Raw genomic sequence first — 22,512 nt, 5'->3', positions numbered from 1 at the left:
TGCCGGCATCGTATATCATACTGCAATGAGATTGTTTGTATTTGTCTGTTGAGTAGTTTTCTTAAACATGTCTGGAACGGATGCAGCTATAATCCGCCTAGGAAAAGAGCTAAAAAGCTCCATTTTAACGCTAGCTAAAAACAAATGATTTTGAATATTGTTGAAAATAGAATGCAAGAAAATGATGACAAGACTATTGATGACATTATTTCTAAAACGGCAAATTTTTCGGGAGTATGTTCTTGAAGTGTCTACAGAATCGTTCGAGAGTACAAAGCTAATCATTTAATGGCTGAACCAAAAAAATAACCGCTAAGAAAAAAAATTAACAATTGAATTGATGATTTCGACAGAGGCGCCATCAGAACAATTGTGCACAATTTTTACTTTGTAAATGAGTTACCTACAGTAGATGAAGTTCTGAGGGTACTTAACGAAGATAAGGACTTGCCGGATTTCAACAGAAAAACGAGAAAGAAACAGTTTATTATTGGAAAAAAACAGATATATATGTTTGGAGGCTTGAATACCTTGGAAAAATGAGGGTATTTTTGGAAAAAAATGTACTGTCTGGATGAAACATTGGTAAACATTGAACATACTAAGGATAAGGTTTGGGTCAACTATTCCATACAATCCTCAAGACAAGCATTCTTGGATGGACTATTCACAGGATTAAAAAACTCATCATGTAGATAATATTTCAAAAAACTATTTCACAAGCTTTTATTTTATGTCACCTGGCTGTTTATGTAAGTGTGTGATCAAATATAAAAAGTTATATTATTATTCCATTAAAGACTATTTCCAAAACTATGAAACATAAAGGAATTTCCTTATCTTTATGTGTAATTTCTCAATTTTTATTCTCTAATTCTAAATATCAAGTTATTCCATTTTGAAAGCCATACGTCGAGTTCTCTAAAATTTCATTCAGATGAAAGCTTGTTTCTGAAAAGATTTTCTCACAATTTATTATTGAGTTGAGGTAGATCATTTCCATATTCATCACAATTCAAGAGAGCTCAATTAATAGCACATTTCATGTTTGGTTGTATACGTGCGTGATTTTTTGTTACATCGGTAGTGACGATGATTTTCTGCCACATGCTTTATGGGTATTTGAATCGAAAAAAAAAACGAGGAAATGGACGAGGTCTCGTTCGAAAATTGGTTTTCGAAAACTTTACCAAAGCTTGAATAGAATTGTGTTGTCGTATTAGACAATGCTTTGTATCACACGAGGAATCTTGAGAAAATTCCCACAATTGCATTAAGGAAAGCAGGTATTTAAGAATGGCTTACATCTAAAAATAAGTATAACTCAAACATTATTGATGAAATGACCAAATAAAATGGAGCCATTTTACGATTACCGCTCACCATTGTGAACTCAAACTCATTGAGTTGATCGGGGCAAATGTGAAACAATATGTTGCAGCAGAAAATAAAAGATTCAAATTTTCTGACTGAATTTTTTACCAAGCTATTCAGAGAATTACACCTGATAAGTGGAAAAAGTGTATTCAACATGTCCAGGAAAAGGCTGGAACCAATATATGGAATATAGAAATATTCATTGTTAGGTAAGTTGTTATATAAATATTGACGACAGTGCAAGCTCAATATCATCTGAAAGGAAATAAGAAAATGTCTTCATTGAGATGAAAAATAGAGACTTCATTTTCCTGTTTCAATAAGCACATTTGTAAATAGATGTGTTCCATATTTTGACCGCTTTTTTTGCATCTATTCCAAACTTTACATTAGTTGTAATTGTAGTAATTGTGCATAATTATTCATTCATTCTTAAATGTGGTCCTGTTACATGCTCGGCTTTGCCGTTTTCAGCTCACTATTTCTCTTAGAAAAATAGAATATAAAATCCTCAGTACCATCATAACTAGTAGAAATCGGAAATAACGGCAAAGTTTGTTTACAGAAGGGTGCAGTGTAATGTACTTTGGAAATAGAAACGTACTACCCAATAAAACAGAAACAACGATTGACTTTCGTTTTTGTGCTTAGAAGTAGAATGACTGATGATTTATCTGTTATTTTGATAGCTTATCGATAAATTACACAATTCTTCACGCCGACAGGCTCAAAATAATCAAAAACTAGCTGCAACCTTACTTATTAACTTATTAATTATGAGTTCGAAAGTTGCAGTCTTTTCAATATCCACCGGAACAACCAAATCAACACTTTTATCAAATATTCCACCATGACAAGCATATCAAGCAGTTATGAACCAAAGAAAAAAATTGTACAAGAACGCAATTTAAATGACAGCTTCTTTTTTTATTTGTAAACAGGCATTTGTTAGTAACCAGATAGCGTTGGCAACGTTTGTCATTCACAACAACCTTGTGATTATTGAAATATTAAAATGCATTTCTAACTTTAATGTCATCCCAAATTCACTTATTTTAATATAAAAGTTGGGCAGTTGTATCAAACAGATTGTATTATATTTATGTTAAAAATAATTTCATTTCGTTCATGAAACTATTCGATTCTCTACAGTCATTTCACAAACTCTCTCACTAACAAAATAAAACATCACTTTTAACACTTATATCATAAATAACTATTTCTATTATTGTTTGTTCATCCAATTACTGCTGGGCAAAAATAATCATAAACTATTATAAAAGAAGTCGAATTAAAATTGACATTACCATACAAAAAATGTAATCAATTTTTTTCACGCTATACTAAAGCTGAAACGCAACTAGTCCTCAAGATCTATAAATCTCAAAGCAGTTTACCCCCTACACCCTAATAAAAATACTAATTTAGCTAATGGAGATATCTAACAATCAGATACTGAATTTAGATACATAATATTCGAAAAAGCAACCGAGATAAAATCAATATCCTCTAGAACTGATGACTCAGTTAACAAATTGGTAAATTCTATGTATCAAAATATACATATCGTAAAGGACGAAACCATTTTTTATTATTTTAGTAAAATTACGTAATTAAGAATCTAAACTTTCTTGTTTCATACTAAATTTTCCTACCAATTAATAAAAAATAATTCCAGCAAATAAGCTCTTTGACGGAAATCTTCACATTTATTCCTTCTATACTATAGTGGGCTATAAGGAATAGGCCCTTTGTCCTTATTTGAACTGGTCTTATATTTAACAACTCCAATACTTTCAAATGCACTCAACAATTGATTATTGTATACATTTTATATCAATTATAGATCAATAATATTTATTTCATGATTATGACTGATCGGCAATACTCGATTTTTCGGGCATTAACGGATCTCCTAGACTACCCAATATATCTCCCATTCCAATCAATACAGCTAATTCCATATATACCACTCATTCCCAAATTTGGTTCTTCATCCTAGGGATTACCCAACAATTGTTTTGGTGTATTGTTGGATTCATAATTTAAAACTCATTTTGTTGAATGATTCCTTCTAATCCATTTGTATAAACGGGATTAAGATGTACCAGATCAAATTTTGCTTGTTTTCAGTTTTGATGTAAGAAACAAAAAGATTTCTTAAATGATGAAAATTATTCTAATTTGTTCTTATACATATAATTCCTTCGATATAATTCATTACAATTTAATTACTCTTATTCCAGAGCAAATTTTTGTTGTTTTAATTTTTATTTTGGAAAAAGGTAGCTTCACATAGAAATTTATAAAGCCTATGAGGGGTAATTAACCTAATCCCAATTCTCTAATGATAACCGTTGGGTACAGCTACATCTTCGATAAAGGTCCTTTCCTTATTGTATCTCATGAAAGGATCAGACGACCTGCACGTAGCGGTACTTTAATACATCAAATTCTAGCCTGGTACTATTTTTAATTATCAAACTATGTACAATGGTAATTGTCCATTATTTTCTTTCCCAAAAGTGAACTTTATACAGGATGCTTCTATATTCCACCGACAAGGCTCTACCATAGAGAGATCTGGATAAATAATTCATTTTCATATAGGAATACAAACTCTTACGGAGCCTAGTTGCTGAGATATAGGGTGTTCAAAATTTTAAATCAAAATCAAATTTTGCCATAAATCAAGAACGCCTTCAAATTTTTTTTTCAAATTTGTTTACCAATATGGTCCTCAATGAATTAGTACTTTGGAAAAATTTAACCAGTGGCGCGCTGTCAGGGCTAGTTTTCACTTTTATTTTTTTGAACGGCCTGATTATTTTTAGTTAAAAATCTAATAATCGTTTATGGAACTAAAATGAACGGTGTTGTAGAAATTTGCCTCTAAACAAAAGTCTGCAAGTACATATGTAGTTTACAAATTAATTAATCATTTAATTTCGGAGTAGTTCAAAACAAATAAAAATTATTCATATCTCAATTGCAGAAACTGTTGGCCGCTTACTTTAATACATTTAATACACCGTTTGATCATTGAAAAAAGTTTCTTTGACAATTAATCTGGATGGGATTGAATGGTGTCTGCCGCAGCTTAAATTCTAGCTATTAGATCTTGTTCAGATTCGATGATTGTTTCGTACACTAAGGACTTATATAGCCCCTTATGAAAAAATCAATAGGATATAATTCAGGTGATCTTGGAGGCAATAATTGTTCCACCCCGACCTATCCATTTTTCTCTAGAACGTCTGTAAGTAATTTTTTGCCGCTGCAGCAAAATGAAAAGAAGCCTCATCAACAAAGTGCGGATTTTCTTCACCCCAAACGTGACTATTTCTAGAGTTAAAAATTCCTTTCCTAGTAAATCTAGCCTCGTTGGTATACAACACATATTTTGTAAAATTTCGATTTTCACGACACTTTTGTAAATACCAGTTTAAAAATTCCATACGTACCAGAAAATCTCTAATGCTTAAACACTGACCAATTTGAATGGATGTAGCACTTGATTTTTTAAACTTTCCATACAGTAGAAAGGCCAACTCTTAAAGCGCAAGCTACAGTTCGAGTACTTAAAGATAGGGCATTTATTCATTTTGCTGAAGCGACAAGATATTACTAAAACAGACGTCTTAGAGAGAAATAGATTGGTCGGGGTGGACTCAATTGTTGGCCTCCAAGATCACCTGAATTATATCCTATCGATTTTTTCACAAGGGGCTATATAAGTTCTTAGTGTACGAAACAATAATCGAATCTGAACAATATCTAATAGCTAGAATTCAAGCTGCGGCAGAAATGATTGAAGTATTGAAGTAAGCGGCCAACAGTTTGAACAAGTGAGATTATGAATAATTTTAGCTCCATAAAAGGTTATTAGTTTCTTAACTAAAAATAATCAGACAAATCAAAACAAAATTAACAATTATTACTAGCGTAAAAAATAGGGGGATAAAAGTGACAACTAACCCTGACAGCGCGCCACTGGTTAAATTTCTCCAAAGTTTGTTTGAGTCAAAATATTACTTCTAAAAAGCATATTGGTCACCAAATTTGAAAAAAAAATTATAGGCATTCTTATTTATGGCAAATTTTCGATTTTGATTTAAAATTTTGAACACCCTATATCTCAGTAACTAGGCGCCGTAGGGGTTCGTATTCCTATATCAAAATAAATCATTTAGTGAGAGGTAGAGCGTTGTCGGTCGAATATAAAAACACCCTTTAGATGAATATTTTGGATTGAGTTCCAAAATGAGCTCTTCTACGCTTGGCTTTTTTGGTATTGAATATACGAGTAGCGAAAATATCATCCACGTACCTGTACCATACCCTTGGACAATACTGAAACAATAGATGGTAGAGATGGACGTGGGTAGGCCACGGTAACATGTAAGATCGTAGGATAGGGCAGAGTTGAAAATTTTGAGCATTTTTACAACTATTCTTTGTTCTTATTCAACTTCTTTGATCCAATTACATTACATTTCTACTTTCATTGATAACAATTCATTACTAATAGAAATAATAAAAACTATTATTATTAGGTTAACATAATCTAACCCTTTCTCTTAATTACAACGTGAACCTGGCGGCCCCAAGTGAGGTAATTTAGCGCCCGTGGAATGAACCCACCTTGCTACCCTCGCTACAAGACCTGTATGTAAAATCGTGGTTATAAATAATACATGGAAAATAGGTAAACTTAAGTATAATTTATCATACACTTAACAGCAAAAAACCGGGCGCTTCATATTTTTCTTTTTAAAAGCTAATTTCGGCAATGTGTTTGTTTTTGTGGGTATTCTAGTTATTATAGAAAATGTAGGGTCTAAGTCGAACTAATTTCCTCAGGATTAGTAAACAATTAGATAAAACTCAGATTGTTTTGAAATTGATTTACCTGTCGGACCTATTCTAAACTGTAAGTAGTTTTTCTCATATTTAAACATCTTTTTATCAAACAAACCTTTTTTGTTATTAAGATAGACATTTATTGTGGTCCAGAATAATGGTTTTTTCAAATGTTGATACTTTAGTAATTGATGTAATTAGAAAAAATATCATTACGTGCAGGTACATCCTGGCTGATTCTATCCAATATAAGATGACCAGCCTCCATTTCCTAGTACATCTTTCGATCCACTTTCCATTCAATATCAAGAGATACAATAAGAAAAGGACCTTTATCGAGGATGTTGCTGTACACAACAACATATCATGAGATAATTGTGAATAGGATGATTAACCCCCATAGGCTTAAGAAATTTTTATGTGAAGCCACCGTTTCCCAAAATAAAAATGAAAACAAGAAAAATTTGTTCTGGAATAAGAGTAGTCAATATGTAATGTAATTAAATTGTTGGAATCATATAAGAACAAATAAGAATAATTATAAAAATGCCTTTTGTCGAAATATTCATCTCTACTCTACCCCACGTCCATCTCTAGCATTTTCAGGCTTCATTTCCTGGTACATTGATTCACTTGACACTCAACATCAAGAGATACATAAAGGAAAGGACGTTTATCTAGGATGTAGCTGTACTCAACGGTTGTCATGAGAGAATTGTAAATAGGTTATTTATCCCTTATGTGTTTATGAAATCTCTACGAGGAACTAAATTTCTCCAAAATCGAAATTGAAAACAAAAAAAAAAAATTGTTCTGGCACCTCTCAATCCTGTTTATACAAATGTATTGGAAGGAATTTTTAACAGATTGGTTTCAAAACTGGTTCATAAATCCAGCAATACATTGAAACAATTGTTGGGCGATCCCTGTGATGAAAAACCAAATCTGAAAAAGTGTGGTATATATGAAATTAGCAGTGATGATTGTGACATAAATTATATTGGAAGACTTAGAGTTCCGTTAATGTCCGATTTGAAGATCACATAGTTCATTTAAAATATGGACGGACTGAAAAATCAAGTATTGCTGATCACGCTGCCAGTCATAATCATGAAACAAATATCAATAATTTAAAAATGAAAAAATGTATCCAATAATCATTTGTTGAATGAATTTGAAAGCATCGAAGTTCAGTTTAAATAGAGACAGAGGCTCTCCGGCTGGAATTATTATTCGCTGTCTCTGAAGACGATAACTTGGTTATCGAAACGCGATTCAGATAGTGTAATTGTCAGTGTTGGTGTAGTGGTAGTGTAATCAGTGTGTTCAAGATGTCACCAATGGTTCCAAAAACTCCAGCTTACATATGTCACCCATTCGTTACAATTTGGTCAAAAGGCAGCGATATAGAAAGCTACATAAATAATTCATTCAATGAACGAAGTTGTTTAATCTGGGAACTTTCGAGTGAAAATCATCTCATTAGGAAGGACCTACGGAATAAAACCCATCTCTCTTTCTCTCAATAGAAATACTAACATTGGGAAAGAGGGAGATGTGACAATAGCACAGATTTCTTTACAACTGCTTAGTATATAAACTTATGATGGTTAGTTTCAATCTCCCTTTCACTTGGATCAAATATATACAAGGTATTTTCTTCAGATTTGGAACGTAAACTTTTTTTACAATATATAAATTCAACTTTTTGGAAAACGTGTTAAGGATGATGGAAAATATACAACCAGCCGAGTTCTGGTTACTATTCTTGAGGTTTATATCAGATTTTGACGACAAGGACTACATACATATCTCACGATTCGGTCAGATAATCATGATAAATAAACTGGAAGCATTCTAGACAACACTGTTTGGTCCGAAAAATCACAAATTCAACATCAAATGATTATAAAGACGAGAAAGTCGAGTCAAACATACCGTTGCAAAACTTCTCCTGACAAATTTTGCTTTATTTGAGGAGAATTTAGAGTGAAATCGCAAGCCAGGCCATTCTCCGAAAATGTGGAAAAAGCCTATTTCAAATATTTTGGTACTTTAATTGGAGACCAAGACAGGCAGTGGGCCCCTCACATGTGTGGTGTTAGTTGTAGCATTTCATTGGTGCAGTGGAAGAATGGGAAGAAAATTCCTTTAGCAATTCCAATGGTACTACTAACCATTTTAACGACTGCTATTTTTGTCTAACAAAGACTGAAGGTTATTCTAAGAAAGAAGAGCACAAGATGGAGTATATAAATTTGCCGTCTGCTATACGACCAGTAAAGCATAAGGAAATATATTCCAGCTTGTGTTGATATACAAAAATTTCAAACATTTTGAACGCTTAACATATATATTACTTTCAAGCCATTATTCTCTTCCCCTCTAAACAGATTGGATCAAAACCATAACCCGTAACCCATAATATACGAAATTACGGAATTATTCAACGTCCTAGAAAATACTTGGTATACTTTCAATCACATTTATCATATACAGAATAATTGTTCTTGCCAAACGCGCAAACAACTATGACATACTCTATAATATAAGCAACGGTCATGATTTGTGAACGCTATTAATATACAAAAGTACAAACTTTATGTCTCATAATAAATCATAAGCCCCAGGAAAATTACGCATAATTTTTCATCGATATATCGCCAAAATAATGAATTTGTTATATATAGCAATACATCACTCGGAGATATTGGTACCATATTTTAGTTGAGGATCTCGTGTAAAAGATATATCTTTCAGAATGTATTTGGGAACGGGCGGAAAGATACTATTTTATCGCGTATTAAGAAAATGGAGGTTTATATCTCAAACCGTCTCAGAGTGAAATACTGTAGGCTCGTTATTATCTTTCCCCGACGAAGCTAACTGTTGATATTATTTACTTTAATATATCCGTAAAACACATCCGATGCGTATTAAATCGTTATGTAGTATTATAAGTTATGTACTAGTGTACAAATTGATTATAAGATCTATTGATATTTTTAAAATACTAAGGCCGGGTGTCTTTACTTCCTAATAAAGTCCCTACTAACTATCATTAACCAAGTAAACAAAAATTTGTTTTAACAAAAATTCGTTTCATCACCTTCTTATAAATTAAACTTCCGAATAAATCGAGTTATTTGCCAAATAAGTTATTATGCAGTCACAAATGTCAATTAAAGTGTTTAGGAGAAACTTAACTATAATATACATCAAAAGTGGTTCATACCAATATTTGATTAGTTCATTTTTTGAAATATTCATCATACAAATAATTGAATATTCAATATGGATGCTTTCCAGGATTGAGAAGATATATTTGATGAGAAAATACAGCAAATTTCAGAAGAACGAGCTTATTCCGTTCGTCATAAAATTGATCATTACAATTTTTGGTCCGATGACCGTTTTCTTTTTCCTTTCCTATCAGTTATTTCAATATAAACTATAATTTTCAGACCAACACATCTTTCTCCTACTAGCAGCTACTTCAATATTAACCTTAACAAAACACGTGCAAATTTCATTAAGCACAGATTTTTCTTACAAACACAGATCATAGGAAACCGTCAATAGAAGAACGTTTTTTCGATTATTTCGCTTGATTCAATACACGGACGACTGCTTTATAGGCATCTTTCACAGTGTTACCAACAGTAGAATATTTGTTGAGTCCATATTAAAGTTACAAATACTTATTGTTTACTTCGGATTCAAACCAAGAAAAGGTGAACATTTATTCGGCTATTAAAAGTTTCTACTCAATTTAAGTGGCTAATAATTATTTGGCATTAGAACGTGGAGAAACCGGCCTAAAAAAATGTAAATGTATCCGAAAATAGTCGACTTGTAATGTTCGTCGTGAATAAGGTCTATCACAGTACGGGAGATTTGGTAAATGTTGTCATTGATGGAGTTACGACTTTATACTAAGATTTCGAAAGCTGTAACAATCTGTTCTCCGGCCCACAAGGCTTATTCTGACATGCCAGTGTACTCGGCCGAAAAAAATCCTGCGCATTACTAGCAAAAAGTTTACTGACATGCCTTCTCGCATACGAGTTCAGTTGAGGTTGTTTCAATGTAGTATGGAATTCTTTAGATCGATTTTAGAAATCAATAAAGGGTATTAATATTATATAGAAAACTTAGCAATGGCTTCAATTCACTAATTGGAGGACAAATTGGATGATACAATATTACGTGAACAGAAGCCGAGCGGAAGAAGAAATAACATGTGGACACCACAGCGTTCATATTTGGGAACCTCCAGAACCCTTCTCCAGGAACTGGAATATGAAGATATTTCCTCTTATAGAAATCATCTACTAATGAAAGAGGATGAATTTGATGAGTTACTTTTAAAAGTTCCAAACGATTTTCAGCGACAAGTTACCAACACGAAAAACTCAATTTCTGGTAGAATAAAATTGGAAGTTACGTGTTTTTATAATAATCACATTTCACATACCACAAATATTCCTCATTTATATGTAGTTCAATAAAATTAATAGTTTCTTTTCCATTTCCCTTGTGATGTGATGTTCATTTTTATTCAACACGACTCCCAAAACAAACGGAAGAAACGTGCTAGTATGTGTTCATACTGGCCAGTGTACTGGTGCTTTCGAAGCCCCACTCATTAGTAGCTTAAAAAAGTAGAGTTGTGTCCTGCATACGCTAAATGGCACATTCCAGTGGAAAATTTTGAATTTTGAACAAAACTTTAACCGTTTCAGCATTTTTCATTTAAATGAGTATGAATAAAATTCAGTTATTCTTTATGGAATATAACGTTAATGAGGGACTGAAAATAAATCAAAGTTGTGATCAATTCACATTAAGAATTCAGATATAAATATGTGTCAGTTAAATCATATATTATTTTAAATTAATTAATTTTCCTTCACACTTTTCCACGTATCGGTTTGACCCTGAAGAAATATATGTTATTAGCTGTTGTGTTTAAAAATTAATAATCATGTACTGGGTGTTGTATTGGTGCCTTTATACTATGTGCATTCTGAAAAAATATTATATTCAATTATGTAGTTATTGGAAAAATATACTAAAACACTTAAAAACTAACTTTTTATTTGGGTTATATGTTTGTATTATTAGAAAAACCCCAATCCAATTTTTTAATATGCTCGATAAAACGTAGAACACATGCACATTTATAAGCTACTACTTCAAACTTCCAATTTCTACAAATTCATTATAGTTTATTGTCAACTGTTAGAGATGAAGGGTTATTGTCATATTCTTCTTGAAATATTTAACATCATTTTGGTAGCGAATTGAAGACTCATCTATCCGTATATCTTCTTCGTGAGTACATTACACCACCCTTGATACTTTTAACCACAAATTGCGTTAGAATAATATAAAATTCACCAATTACTACATTCGATTATACCTCAAATACCACGATATCAATAATTTCTATATTGTCCTCAATATCTTCTGCTTTCTTTATTTGGTAATTGGTTTTTTGATAATACGTATCTTCTTCCACACCTTGTCATCTATATAAGCAGCACTATAAAAACATTTAGAATTTAAATATTAAATATTTTTGGTTTGTATCTGATGAAATAAGCTTAATAACCAAAACTACGTTTTCCATTTAATTTATCATACTTTAAAAACATATTCCATATCCAAACTTTCTATTGAGATATTAGTATTGATAATTCTGCATGATGTCCGTTACTACGGGCCCATATTTTATTTCTTCCTTCACTCTGAAAATACCTACAGAAAAATGAAAAAATGCATATTATCGAGATCATTTCAAAAGGAGTATTTAAATACTATATTACATATTTATTCAAATACTGATCAAAATATTTTAAAAATATTAGCTCATTTTGCTCTTCTAAATTCCTATTTATAATAATCGTCTTTCAGTTTCATAAATTTATTAATATTTCTTATTTCAATTCTTATATTATTTTGTGTAATCACGTACCTGATCTGCATATACCAATAATCTTGGTCCATGCATTGCAGTAGTGTCTTCAATGAAATTTTGACTTATCTTCCTAGTCTAATTTGGGGAACCCTCACTCCTCAAATCATTGTTATGTCCTAAATGTGTTTCATTAATTGTCCCTTAACTGACCCCAATTGATAATGAGTAATAAAATAATAAATAAAACATAATATTTCTTTAATAATTCACAAATCCCCACTTGCCATTTGCACCAACTTTAACAATAAACCAAAAAGGGCATTCCTCAAATATATATGAATAATGCCTGCAACGTTTGCATTTCATTTTAGAGCAATTTTGGTATATCATAAAGAATACCGTGTGCCGTTTTCCGGACTCAATTTAGTACTCTAAAGTTGACATTACAGTACAGTTGCATGTGTCGATAAGTACCTTAAAATTCTAATTCAGATTGAACCATCACGCACTGTATATCATTTCAATGGTTAGTTAGTACAGTTAGAAGTATATAGTCGAGTCATTGGTGAACTCTAAATAATTCAATGAAAATAAGTATAACAATAATATTTATTCAGATTTAGGAAATTTCATCATAATAAGTCAAATCCCAATGTATTGGTCAAATGCAGTAAATAATAAAATAACTAGTGTTAACTCAAGAGCTCATAGGAAAACAGAGTTTCTCATGCTATCGACTGAACAAATGAAGCTAGCCGTTGTTATATTGTAAATAATCAATAATTTTTTTACAAGGGTTGAATAAAAGCTTATTTTAATTTATATAATTCACAGGTTGAACCACGTTGGAATTTCGAAAATTCTCGACGATTCGGCTCCCTCTTTGTTCTCATTATCAAGAGAAGGGTGGGGTTAGGGTGAATATTCATTCATTGGTAAGAAGTGATTCGATACCAAGGCATCAATCTGCATCAATGTGTCTTCTCCAATATTCAGGATTTAATTTTGTAGCGAATTTACTTGTTATATTCAGAAGAAACATAGATAACTAGGTTTTTAACATTATTTTATTACATTTATATGTAATTTTAAGAATCCATTAATTTCGATCTAATGTGGTAGTTAACGCTATGAATATATATTAATCATATTTTCAAGATTGAGCTTTCAAGAAATATATAATCCGAATATATTTATCACCACTTCCCAACAGGTTATAACCATTGATTATTATGAACGTCTAACTTATATAATCGAAACTTTCTTGAACGACAAAATTATCATTACTGACACCTTTATCGTCTCTATTTTCCTGAAATAAAAGCCAATATCATACTCTATTAACTTTTATGTCATCTTTTCGTCTTCATTAACACACTCGAGAATTGCAATCATAACAATAAAGCATCGAAATAAAATGGCTATCGAACACAAAATATAGCTACCACAGAAGATTTCTGTGAAAATATATTGTTAACAATAAAAACAAGTTGAGAATGAAACCAGACCCATATCGTTTAAAATAACAAGAAGAATGAAACTAGAATGCTAACTGTTAATTTTCTATATCTAAAATTTTGAATGTCTATAGGAAATCATTTCACTTATCAAACATAAACGAAAAGTTGTATCGAAAAGGCTGAATGGTTGTAGCTCTGATCTACGTGTTTGTTTCGTGTATTCGTTGTATTTTATAGTCATGACCACCTAACAGCTCGGAACTTCAGAAAAAAAAAACAAAAATATAGGAACGACTAAAACAGATTTTATATCAAAAACTAACCAAATGCAAAAGGATTTACACAAAATTTAAGCGGGTTGAAATGTTTCCCAAAGATGCAAATGATTTTAGTATATGATCGTAGAGAAAACTGAAATATACAAATAATTATAACGGAGAGTGAAGAATTTCATTGCAAATGCTGTTCAAATGAAGTATTGCATTGTAAATATTTTCATTCAAGTGCAAGCTGAAATATTAATAGAAATGTGGAATGTGCAAAAATATTACGTAATCTTCATGCCAGTTTGTTAATCAATATCATATTAACTCTAACATTGTTAAGATATGTATATTCATTTTTAAATACCTGGAACAATTCATCAATTCTGAAAACAAAAGTATTCACCAAAGCATAATTATGGCAAAATACCCTGCAGTTTCTACTGTCTGCCCCATGCTAGTCCTTCTTGTCCTTTAGTAAAATATTCTACTACAGTCAAAATTGGAAAAGGCAAGCCCTTTATGATGGCTTCTCTGAAGCTTGTATGCATCTGATGAGAATTTGAACTGAGATAAAAAATGATATCTGCTGACTCATGAAATAATTCAAATCGAACGAAAGCGTTCAGCAGCATATAAGAATCAATTATATGCTTTGCGTCTAGCTTCGAAATTGTTTCTTAAATTTAAATCAATAACTACTTCCAAATACACTTATAAATGCACCCTTTAACACTTTTTTTGTTGAGAGAAAAAGTTATCAGGCTTCTTTAGAAATCTTGATGTTTGCCTGGCTGCGTCGTTAATTTCATTAATTGCGATGGTTAGGTACTGATGGCAAAATTTAAAGTTCGTAAAGCAATTTACTTCTTCAATGGAGTTGAATGAAGTTCACTTCAACAAATTAACAAATGATGGTACACGATATAATTAATAAAAACTTCATGACTTGCAGTATTTATTTACTAATTAATGACGGGGAGTCCACAGACCGTGATAAAAATTGATTCTCGTCTTTTCAACATTCTTCCTTTCGTATATCCTTGCATACATACGACTACTGGAACCAAATAGGGGAGAGTTAGCCAAAACGGGATAGTCGGATAAAACGGGATACTGGCCAAAATTTAAAAATAAGTAGCGCCATCTGACGATTGGAGGTGTTAATCGCTATAAATAACCTTTGTTCAAATGTAGCAGGTGGTTAGGCAGTTTATTTATCGATCTGTGGTGAGTGACAGTGATTGAAAAATTAAGGTTATGCTATTGTGTTGTTACGGTGTTTAATTAAGAATTTTTTTGTTTTAACAAGCGAAATAAAAAATGGCGAGTATTTTTTATGAATCTGTAAATATGTGGCTATATTTTGTGACATTTTTGAAAATGAGAACCAATTTTTTTGTGAGAAAATGTTGGAAAACATTTTTTAATGTGCAAAATGGGATACCAAGCGGTCGGGTAAAACCGGATACTATCCGGTTTTGCCCAATCAAAAACGCTATAGAATTTAATGACGATTTTAAATTTTTACAGGCTGATTGAAAGATGGGAAAATATAAAAGAAAAACCGATGGGCAGTCTTGGAATGAGGAAAGTATGCGCCAAGTAGTGAAAGAGGTTTTCGAAGGAAGAATGGGCTATCTTAAAGCTTCGAAACAATTTGAGGTACCTCGCACGAACAATTGAAGTCAGAGTAAAAAAATAAACAATAGGTTTCTTGAACGAGAGGATTCAGGGAAAAGGGGACTAGGGCGTCACAGACTGGTTTTCTTTGAGGAGCAAGAAGAATAGTTGGTGCAACACATTTTGTCTATGGAATCGCGACTATTTGGTTTCACTTTGAATGTTTATCGAAGTTTGGATGGAAGTCATGGATTTTAATAGACCTGCTGTACAAAAATATTTTTCTGAGGTGCTGGAAAAATATAAAATAGCGGACGGATTTGGAACGTCCTCGAGACGGGTATGATGACAGTGCCAAAGAAAAGATCAAAATGTTTATCTCTGCGTGGGACAAAGCAAGATGGATGTATATCTTCAGCTAAACGTGGTGTTCTTGTTACTGTGGAAATTTGCATGAGTGCTGCTGGTGTATTTATGCCACCTACCTTTATTTTTCCCAGATCCAAAGCAAAACTTGAGCTGCTAGATGATGCTCCTCCTGGAAGCTTTTTATCATTTGTCAGGATGGAAGCAAAAAGAAATTTTCACGAATTGGTTCAAACAATTTATTGAGTTCTTCAAACCCTCAAAGATCATCCTGTGCTGTTACTTTTATACGGACATAGGACCCACACAAAAAATTTAGAAGTGATAGAGAAAGCTAGAGATAACGGTGTTATTCACCACATACCACTCACCGTTTGCAGCCTCTAGACCTCAGTTTCATGTCACCACTTAGCAAATACTATACGTCAGAGGTTCAAAAATGGATCCCGCAGCATTCAGGTCGACCAGTTACAATATCTCAAATAGGCAAGCTTTTCGGACAAGCATTTGAAAAGACAGGCATTCAACCTCTAAATCCAGAAGTCTTTGACGACTGGATGTTTGAGCCAGCTGAAACGACAGATACAGATGAACAATCCTATAATTGGTCTGGTTGAACAAAATAATAGGCCACGTACACCATCACCAATACTACAGAACCGAGTTGAATTTGAAGAAGAAAAAGAAGGGTATGATGTAGAAAATATTAGATACTCTCCAAGAACACCGTCATTGCCTCCAGATCCTGTCACACCACGAAAATCACCCAAGGTACTTGAAAATAAGGATTATAATACTCCTCCTCCTATTTCTTGCAGCAAATTTTATACAAATGCGACACCGTCCACCAGCACGAAGTTTGGAATAACGCCTCAACAAGTAGTTCCACTTCCTCGCGCAGAAAGAAAAATTAACGCTAATGATAAAAGGGGAGGAAAAGGGGCTATACTACCTTCAACAACTTACAAAGAATAACTTGAAACATCTATAGAGAACAAGCATAACAAGAAGCCCAAATTGAACTTGGAAGAAAATCAGAAACCAGAAAATACGAAAGGAATAAATAAAAAATGTGTTACTAGGCAAAAAAAGAAAAGAAAGAAAAAAAAAGGTTTAGCAGTTCAGAAGATGAAGAGGACAACGACGAAGTTTGCATTCATTGTTCAGAACTGTATCCAATCTAAGTCTGGCAACGGTTGGGTAATGTGCTCGAACTGTCGACTTTGGGCTCATGAAGCTTGCGCCGGGGTGGAGTACGATGGTGAGCGATACTCGTATGATTTCTGTCGGAATTAAATTCCTAATTTTGTTTCTTATTAGAAATATAAGACCTAAAATGTATTCTGCTTTCAAGTTCAGAAAATATATTTTATTTTAATGTATTTTTTGTATATTCAAACACTATCCCTTTTTACCTGACCAGGTGGGCAAAACGGGATACTTTACATTTTTTAAAAATATGACTTTTTTTAAATTATTTTTATGCTATTCAGAAATAACTATACCCAAACATAAAAAGGAGTCAATGGAAAAGTTACAGTTAATAATAACTATCAATAGAATAGTTGGGGAGTTTTGAGTCAAATAACGTTAGCTATCCCGTTTTGTCCAACTCTCCCCTAAACAAAACAAATAGTTCTTTATATCGGATATAAACAACTGTTACTTATTGTGAGTAGCGGCATAGTGAACATATAGTTGATGCTTTTGGAATGAAAATCGAACAAAATAAGGAAGATGATTTGATTCACAGCACATTATTAACCGAAGTACTCGTAGAATATTGTTCGCAATTTATAACTTCTACGGATCATTTTTGGACTACTATAGTATTGACAGCTATCACTCTTGTCAATTGAATACTATTCACAATATTTTGTAATGTCATTCAATTGAAAGTTATATAAATATTTCTAACAATGAATGATCCTGAACTTTGCACAGGTCATTCATTGCGTCGATCATCAGAAACTATTTGTGTGAGCAGAGTTAATGACAGTACAGCTGTGAAAAAACTAGGAGGGTTGAAATCAACCGCAATTATTGACGGTTACATCGACGCAAATATAAATAATAAATAATAATGACGAAAACAATTTATGGAAGTGATTAGAAGGAATAACTGTACCATATAAAGTCTAAACAATATTATAAGAACAACAACCACAGGACATACTACTTGTAATATAACGGGTACAGAAAATCAACCTGTACCTTTTGATATACTAATGAAAAACTCGCTAATCAAAAAATATACTATTCTCCAGCTCAGAAATAACAACAACAACAACATCAAATAATAGAAAATACTCAATTAGTATACAGTTAGTATACAGATGAGAACTTTTCTGCTGATTAGCCGTCATTTCATCACCGAATTCTGTATAAATTAAATTCTGGCACTGCAGGCTACTGATTTTCAATTATACAATCTCAAACCGATCTTTATGATGTTAGTATTTATATACATCAATTCTTTAGTCTTCTTCGTCAATTCTTCAACTTCATATCTCTATATACTGAACCTCACCTATAAAAAACTGCACTGTTTTTCACGGTACCTGGTAGTGATTATTTTTCTTTCATATAGATTTCTTACCACGTTATTCTATCAGTTTGATCATTTCGTCTAATTTATAGTGTTGTACTAAACCCTTTTTAGCACGTTCTTTTATTTCTTCTACAAATAATCCATGTTAGAATTTGAATATTTACTCCACAATCCATTATGCTTTGTCTAGAATATCTTTTTGCTGCCAAAAGAATCTCATTTTACGAATGTTATCACCTCTTAGTGAGTTAGTGCTGAATTGAAATTTGTTCGAACAATTTTCATTTAGTGTTACACCTCAATAGCTTCTGCAATCGAGTTCATTCTTACAGGTACTCGATATAAAAATTGAATCATATTCTGTTTCTGATCCATGTATATACTCCATCATATACCTCATGTCATATCCATTAGACATCTGAATAATCAGAAAAGAAAATCGAATGTTAATTTATCGTTCACGTAAATATTTCTAATATTCACTGCCCCAATATAGCTAAAGTTTTTCCAAATTTACGTTTTTTTTACTCTCCCTAAAATAGTATGTAAAACTGTAATTTGGTCATTGTATAGCTACATTATTGTCAGATCTTTGCTTTTTCCGGAAAAATACTCAACTTTGTTATTTCAAATAGATCACCCTATATATATATTATGTTTTTAGACATTCTTAAGAAATACTGATCATTTTTTATTTGATATTCTCTATACTTAAATGCCATAATTTCCGAGTTATAGCTATATTTGTGTTATCTCCGCCGAAGTTGAAATAATGATGACTGCTGACTGTATCTCCACCAAAGTTACAATAAATATTGTACATTTAGATGGCTACGATTGAATAAACTAGTTTAATTTGAATATTCTCCATCAATTCAAGTGCTAATACAGATCTCGTAACAAGGTATAGTGTCAGTAAGTTTGTAGCAAGTTTAACGAAACTGGTGCACTAAAATATTTATCCAAATCATGAGGCAGAAAACTTCTGCTGTCCATTTTGCAACTTCCCTGAGTTCCCTGACTACTCAATTCTTTTTATCTCTGAGATAATGCCTATTTTTCAATTCCTGAATATTGACAGATTTTGTTTTATAAACGATGTTTTTTGAGTGAATCCACAGAAAATAGTCTAAAAGATTCATGTCAGGTGATCGCGGGGGCTATTCGATGAAAATTAACCAATCCATCTTCTGGGAAACACATTATTTAGGTATTGCCTCAACACACACGCATAGTGAGGTGGGGCATCATCTTGTTGTAGCCAAATATTGTCGTTTGGGATATTGTTTTTGTCTGAATATACCTAATATTAAAGTGTTGTTTAAATGTAATTGAAAATATTTACTTAGATTTGGAAATATTTGAGCAAACTCAATTATAATACTATTTCACAATAAATCTTAATACGCCGGGATTTAAGTTGCCTTCAATGAAAAAGAGACCAACTATTTTGTCGCCTATTATTTCAGCCTATACAATCAGTTTTTTGAGATATTGGGTGTGGGATTCACGCATCCAACGAGGATTATTACGTGATCAGTATCCACAATTATTAAGATTAACGTTTCCTTTAATACAAAAAGCAGCCTTATCGCAAAACATAACATTACTTAAACATTTGGATTGTAACATTTTCCATCATTAGGTCTGCAAAAAAACGTTACTTTGTATGGATGGAATTTATCATCACGTAAAATTTTCATTATGGATGTTTGCGAAATATCAGTTCCCTGGATATTTGTCTAGTACTCAAGTGTATATAATCTTCTAAAAGGTCACAAACATCTTAGGATTTGTTTTCAATTGATGCAGTTTTTCTGCGCCCTGATTTGGATAAATCTTCTACTGAACCAGTTTCGTTAAACTTTTTTACTAATTCACGGACAGTAGATCTTGTTATGGGATTTTGGTTAGGATATAAATTATTAAAAATATTACACGTTTTTTCTAATATCCTAATTTCCTAATATCATTAAAATGTCAATTGGTTCTTTTTCATTGTGATTTTCAATAAACAATAAACAACAATAATAAATTATTGAATCGTCAAATTTGTTATTGTAGCAGTCAGCATTATTTGAACTTCGGCGGAGATAATACAAATGTAGCTATAACTCTAAAATTATGGCATTCAGGTATTGGGAATATTACATGAAAAATAATAAGGATTTCGAAAAGCGGAAAATATACAGGGTGATCTACTTGAAGTAACAAAATTCATTATTTTTCCGGTAAAAGGAAAAATATGACAACAATGTAAATACAACCATAATACCAGCCGTATCATGAGACCCTTGTATAAAAAAATTCATAAAAATAGTACAAGGTGTTTCCGAGATAATTGAGGCGTTCCATACATAAAACACACTCTGTATATATTTCACGAGTTATGAATTCTTACAAGTAATAAATCTGCACAAAGCTAAACTGCGCTAGCAATGTTGACTTCTAAATGTAACATAAATATATATCTCGTCGTAAAAATTACAGATGAGTGGTTCAAAATAATGATTTTTTATAATTTCGTGATAGACTTCTCAGGGTATATAAAATGGTTGACAATTATGGAAGCAATATTTTCCAAAGATAAAGCTGTCGCAATAAATCAAATTGAATCAAGACTAGAATTTGACTTATGCTATATATCTGTTTTCATTATAATGACCTTATAACTGTACACATGTTATTACGTAAGTGTACTTATTGTTAACATTTGTGTTGTTGTAATCATCTGTTGAATGTTGATTAAGTTTTTAATAGAGTATCAGTCTCATATATATATTTTTGGAATTAATCATAAATTTTAATTTCAATAATATGAACAACTAGATAGAGAAAATAAGAGATTTTTTGCCGGCACAGTTATATTTTTTGTTGCTGAAACTTAGGAGGAACTCAAATATTAGCAGAAACAAACCTTCGAATAATTGCGAAAATATTCCATTATAAACTTTCAAGTGTGAATTATAAAAAAACATTCTCTATTCCTTCCACATGTAATAGTGAAAGCTCTTAAATTTCGACAATTTTAGTATCAATGACATTAATATAACATCCACTCGAAATATTGAATACTTAGAAGTCTACTTTGATGTCCATCTAAAATAAAATCAACACACCAAAACTTTTTCAAACACAATTAGAATGATACTATCCAGATTAAATATCTAAGAAGAAATTTTACACATCAATCAATGATAAATATTTCACTACGCTCTCCTGGAAAGTCGAATGTAGTAGCTTTTGGCTTATGGAGAGGATAAGATACCCACATAAGAAGACCAAATGTTGTTCACAAAGGAAATTGAGAAATAATGCACTTAAGGAACCATCAGTTTCTATTTTATCTATATGAAGAATCCGAAATATTCGAAATAAGCATTTATACTTAGTCAGTGCAATCACATTAGCGGCTAGCGAGTACCAGTGTTGGTTGTGGCCAATTTTAGTGAGGCTTCAGATAATAGCTACTCAAACGATGAACTAAATAATTTTCTATTACGTTGCACTTTCATAAAAAATGTGATAAAAGTTCTCCAGCGATTTATAAAAAGCTCCCTCTGGGGGTTATATGACTTGGTGTATACAATAAAACTATGTCGTGTTCTCATGCAAATGCAAGCAATTCAATACAAATGTAATGCTTATCACCAGGGGATAGGTCTTTATAGCTGTTGGAATGCAGACAAGGGAAATTTGAATTTTCAATTAGCACAAAGGCATATTTTTCATCAAAGTCGTACTCTAATACATCGAATGATAGCTAATGACAGCTGTCAAGTCTCGGAGGAAATTTGCTTTAACGTCTACTAATCCTTACAAATATTGACGCTAAAATGATTTGCAATTTCTGAATTTTTTGCCCGCCAGTGTGTATATATACAAGGGTTATATGAAATTTATTTGTAAATCATTTCAATATATATACACATGGTATTTGAGTCAATTGTTATGAAGTTCAATCAATATGTCTTCTTGGGGGATACAAGAATACTTCTACTCTATTGAACAAGCGGCTATCGTACGTTTTTAGGTGTCTTTGATAACAAAAACTCATGAACCATATTTTAATTTTGTAAAACCTGC

Source organism: Diorhabda sublineata, chromosome 9 (genome assembly GCF_026230105.1).
Source record: "Diorhabda sublineata isolate icDioSubl1.1 chromosome 9, icDioSubl1.1, whole genome shotgun sequence".
Taxonomy (NCBI): Eukaryota; Metazoa; Arthropoda; class Insecta; order Coleoptera; family Chrysomelidae; genus Diorhabda; species Diorhabda sublineata.
The sequence above is the reverse complement of the archived record's forward strand: the minus strand, read 5'-3'. Positions refer to the sequence as shown.